This window comes from Hyla sarda, chromosome 6, assembly GCF_029499605.1.
Source record: "Hyla sarda isolate aHylSar1 chromosome 6, aHylSar1.hap1, whole genome shotgun sequence".
NCBI lineage: Eukaryota > Metazoa > Chordata > Amphibia > Anura > Hylidae > Hyla > Hyla sarda.
Genome location: NC_079194.1, coordinates 77,829,549 through 77,835,549, shown reverse-complemented (window position 1 = coordinate 77,835,549; position 6,001 = coordinate 77,829,549).

Here is a 6,001-nt window from a genome sequence, read left to right as displayed (position 1 = left end):
TATGTTCCCCCACATTAGGTGCAGTATGTTCCCCCACATTAGGTGCAGTATAGTCCCCCACATTAGGCTGGCAGTATGTTCCCCCACATTAGGCTGGCAGTATAGTTCCCCCACATTAGGCTGGCAGTATGTTCCCCCACATTAGGTGCAGTATGTTCCCCCACATTAGGTGCAATATAGTCCCCCACATTAGGCTGGCAGTATAGTTCCCCCACATTAGGTGCAATATAGTCCCCCACATTAGGCTGGCAGTATAGTTCCCCCACATTAGGTGCAATATTGTCCCCCACATTACGTTGGCAGTATGTTCCCCCACGTTAGGTGCAATATAGTCCCCCACATTAGGCTGGCAGTATGTTCCCCCACATTAGGTGCAGTATGTTCCCCCACATTAGGTGCAGTATAGTCCCCCCCATTAGGCTGGCAGTATGTTCCCCCACATTAGGCTGGCAGTATAGTTCCCCCACATTAGGTTGGCAGTATAGTTCTCCCACATTAGGCTGGCAGTATAGTTCCCCCACATTAGGCTGGCAGTATAGTCCCCCATATTACAGTATAGCTGGAGGCTGTATGCCTGTGTACTGCCCCATTTCAGTGTTCCGACCACCGCTCCGGCCATAGCAGGACCGGAGGATCGGTGGTCAGAACACTGAAGGGACGCGCCGCTGGTAAACACTTACCTACTACAAGCGTGCGCGTCTTTGCTTCTTCGCTTCTTCTCCGCTGCTCCGTGCTCGGTGCCATGGGCGCACGCATGGGACGTCAGTGACGTCGCTGCGTGCTCCTGCTCCCGGCGGTCCCCGTGTTTTTAAAGTAAACGAGGGCCGCAGGGACTTCACAGAGGCATCCTTGTGTTCCGAAAGCACCTTTCGGAACACAGGGATGTCCTAAAGCAAAAACACCCGGCGGGCCAGGTAAATGCGCTCCGCGGGCCGCATATGGCCCGCGGGCCGTAGTTTGAGGACCCCTGGTCTACATTATAGGCAGGGTTCACAATGTGTTTTGTGTGGAAATAGAACCTGACATTCACACTGACTTTAAAGTGAATCTGTCACCTGTTTTGTGGTAGCAAAATTGGTGACAGTCCAAAATATCCATCGGGAAGGAGAGAACGCACATATTTTTCTTCTCGGTCATGCACTTTGCATGGCTGAGAAAAGAGCGTTTTAAAGGGGTTCTCCGGTGCTTAGATATCTTATCCCCTATCCAAAGGATAGGGGATAAGATGCCTGATCACGGGAGTCCCGCCGCTGGGGACCCCCATGATCTTGCACGCGGGACCCCGTTTGTAATCAGTCCCCGGAGCGTGTTCGCTCCGGGTCTGATTACCGGCGACCACAGTGCCGGCGCCGTGTGACGTCACGCACCGCCCCTCAATGAAAGCCTACGGGAGGGGGCGTGATAGCTGCCATGCCCCCTCCCATAGGCTTGCATTAAGGGGCGGAGCGTGAAGTCACACGGGGGCGGAGGCGTGACATCACACGCCGCCGGCTCTTTGGTCGCCGGTCTAAAAATCGTATTTGTCAGATGTTTTTGTCAGCTTTATTTTACAATAATCATCTTTACTTTTATGTTTCACAATCTTTCTAGAGCAGATTGGAAAACATCTTTATCATCTTCCGCTTGGACTACTCCAACATCCTCCTCTGTGGTCTTCCATTAAAAACACCATCCAATCCATCCTCAACTAATATGGGGCATGGAACATCTTAGCTATGAGGAGCGATTAAAGGAGTTACAATTGTTTAGTCTTGAGAAGAGACGTTTAAGGGGGGATATGATAAATGTATATAAGTATATTAATGGCCCATACAAAAAATATGGAGAAAAACTGTTCCAGGTTAAACCCCCCCAAAGGACGAGGGGGCACTCCCTCCGTCTGGAGAAGAAAAAGTTTAGTCTCAAGGGGCGACACGCCTTCTTTACCATGAGAACTGCGAACTTATGGAACAGTCTACCTCAGGAACTGGTCACAGCAGGAAAATTTACAGCTTTAAAACAGGATTAGATACATTCCTGGAACAAAATAAGATTAATGCTTATGAAGAAATATAAAATCCCATCCCTTCCCCAATATCGCGCCACACCCCTACCCTACAATTCCCTGGTTGAACTTGATGGACATATGTATTTTTTTCGACCGTACTAACTATGTAACTATGTAACTCTGCTGCCCTACTAATCCGCCTCTCACCTCGCTTCTCCTTTACCTCACACCTGTACCAATCCCTTCATTGGCTGCCTGTTGCCCAACAAATTCAGTTTAAACTCTTCACCATGACATATAAGGCCGTCCACAACCTGTCACCTCCAAACATCTCTGACCTGATCACCTGAAACTGCCCCTCACGCAATCTCCGATCATCTGGAGACCTCTACCTACGCTTCCCCCTGTTCCGCACTTCACATGACCGTCCTTAAAGAGGTACTCTGCACCCCTAGACATCTTATCCCCTATCCAAAGGATAGGGGATAAGATGTCAGATCGCCAGGGTCCCGCTGCTGTGGGCCCCGGGATCTCGGCAGCTGCACCCACCTCTACGGCTTCCACCTCACACCGGCAACGCTGGAGGCTTCGGAGACCGACCACAATGCAAGTCTATGGGAGAGGGCGTGACAGACCTCCCATTGAAGGGGCGGGGCGTGACATCACACGGGGCGAAGTCGTGACGTCACGCTCATCCGCCATTGCGGTCGGTCTCCGAAGCCTCCAGCGTTGCCGGTGTGAGGTGGAAGCCGTAGAGGTGGGTGCAGCAGCCGAGATCCCGGGGGCCCACAGCAGCGGGACCCTGGCGATCTGACATCTTATGCCCTATCCTTTGGATAGGGGATAAGATGTCTACGGGTGCGGAGTACCCCTTTAAAGAGGTATTTAGGTGGAAATCAATTTTTGTTTTTTAACCAACTGGTACCAGAAAGTTAAACAGATTAGTAAATTACTTCTATTTAAAACTCTTAATCCTTCCAGTACATATCAGCTGCTGTATACTACAGAGGAAGTTGAGTTGTTCTTTTCTGTCTGACCACAGTGCTCTTTGCTGACACCTCTGTCCATATCAGGAACTGTCCAGAGCAGGAGAGGTTTGCTATGGGGATTTGCTTGTACTCTGGACAGTTCCCGACACTGACAAAAAATGGTAAGACTGAAAAAAACTACACAACTTCCTCTGTAGTATACAGCAGCTGATAAGTACTGGAAGGATTAAGATTTTAAAATAGAAATAATTTACAAATCTGTGTATCTTTCTGGCACCAGTTGATTAAAAAAAAAAATAATTGTTTTCCACTGGAGTACCCCTTTAAGACTTCTCCCGAGCTTCCCCCATACACTGGAACTCACTACCCCGACATATCCAGCTCTCACCAACCAACAAGACCTTCAAAAGCAACCTAAAGACCCATCTATTCACGCAAGCCTGCCTCCACTACACTATGAAGTGTACTTTACCACCTGTTCACAGATGACCTGCTGTCCCCCTCACCTGCTGTTTCCCAAAAATAATTGCAGCTTTTTGTAATGTCACATCCTAGAAAAAGTGGAATAAAATTCATGATCAAAACATCACATATATGCAAAAAAAGGTACCGATAAAAAGCATTTATACACCCGCTTATACGGGAAAAAATAAGAAAGTTATAGGGGTCAAAATAAGACAATGTTATGCATACTAATAGTAGAAAAAAAAAAGTTTTGACTTTTTAAAGCAGTACAATAATAGAAACATGTATATAACATGTCAGTTTTACTATCAAGTGCACTGCGCAAAAATGAAACCATCCAAAAGTTGCAAAATTGCTGTTTTCTTTTCAATTTTCCTGCCACAAATAATAATTTTTCTGTTACGTCAAACATTTTATAGTAAAGTGAAAGGTGTCTTTACGAAGAACAATTGTTTGTGCAAAAAACAAGCCTCCATATGGGTCTGTGGATGGGAAAAAAAGAATTGTCTCCGCTCCGTGACGGATGACTGGGATGCAAACCGCCACGCCCCCTCCATTTACGTCTATGGGAGGAGGCATGACGATTATGTACTGCCATCACGCCCCCTCCATTTACGTCTATGGGAGGAGGCATGACGATTATGTACTGCCATCACGCCCCCTCCATTTACGTCTATGGGAGGAGGCATGACGATTATGTACTGCCATCACGCCCCCTCCATTTACGTCTATGGGAGGAGGCATGACGATTATGTACTGCCATCACGCCCCCTCCATTTACGTCTATGGGAGGAGGCATGACGATTATGTACTAGCCATCACGCCCCCTCCATTTACGTCTATGGGAGGAGGCATGACGATTATGTACTAGCCATCACGCCCCCTCCATTTACGTCTATGGGAGGAGGCATGACGATTATGTACTGCCATCACGCCCCCTCCATTTACGTCTATGGGAGGAGGCATGACGATTATGTACTGCCATCACGCCCCCTCCATTTACGTCTATGGGAGGAGGCATGACGATTATGTACTAGCCATCACGCCCCCTCCATTTACGTCTATGGGAGGAGGCATGACGATTATGTACTAGCCATCACGCCCCCTCCATTTACGTCTATGGGAGGAGGCATGACGATTATGTACTAGCCATCACGCCCCCTCCCATGGACATGAATAGAGGGGGCATGGCGTAACATCACGAAGGCGGAAGCTGCAAGCCCAGAGTTCCGCTGCCGGCCCACCGCTAGGGACCCCGGCATGTTTCCAAAGGAGTACCCTGCGGGGACCCCACGTCATATCGGGTTGGTCACGTCGGCTAACGGTAGCCGGGACCTGTGGCTAATACCAGACAACACCGATCGTGGTGATGCCCATTATTAACCCTTTAGAAGCAGCGATCGAAGTTGATTGCCGCGTCTAAAGAAGAAAAAAAAGCATTCCTGGCAGCTCAGTCGGGCTGATCAAGACCACTGTGGTGTCCCAATCAGCTGTGCGGATGCGAGGAGGGTCCCTATCTTCCTCCTCGGCGTCAGATCGTCATTTGATTGCTCCATGCCTTAGATCCAGGCTGGAGCAATCGATTGCCGAAAACACTAATCAATGCAATGCTATGGCATAGCATTGATCAATGTCTGCAATCAGAAGATTGCATGTTATAGCCCCCTATAGTTAATAAATGTGATTCAACCCCTTCCCTAATAAAAGTTTGAATAACCCCCTTTTCCCCATTTAAAAATAAAAATATGTAAATAAAATTATAAACATGTGGTATCGCCGCGTGCGTAAATGTCCGAACTCAAAATATATCGTTAATTAAACCGCACGGTCAATGGCGTGCACGTAAAAAAAATTAAAAAGTCCAAAATAGCGTATTTTTGGTCACTTTTTATCCCAATAACAAAATGAATATAAAGCTATCAAAAAAAATGGTACCGATAAAAACTTCAGATTACGGCGCAACAAAATTAGTCCTCATACTGCCCCATACGCGGAAAAATAAAAAAGTTATAGGGGTCAGAAAAGGACATTTTTAAATATATTAATTTTCCTGCATGTAGTTATGATTTTTACCAGAAGTCCGACAAAATCAAACCTATATAAGTAGGGTATCATTTTAACCGTATGGACCTACAGAATAAAGATAAGGTGTCATTTTTACCGAAATATGCACTGCGTAGTAACGGAATCCCCAAGAAGTTACAAAATGACGTGTTTTTTAAAAATTTTGTCCCACAAATATATATATTTTTTTGGCTTTCACCGTAGATTTTTGAGTAAAATAACTGACGTCATTACAAAGTAGAATTGGCGGTGCAAAAAACAAGCCCTCATATGGGTCTGCAGGTGCAAAATTGAAAGGGTTAGGATTTTTAAAATGTAAGGAGGAAGAAAACAAAAGTGCAAAACACGGAAAAACGCTATGTTCTTAGGGGGTTGAGTTACGCCTTTTTTCCCCCAAATAGGTCGCCTCCAGCTGTTGTAAAACTACAACACCCAGGATGATCAGACAGCGGTGATGTATATTTTTGCAATAGTTACCAAAATCACGGCAAAAACG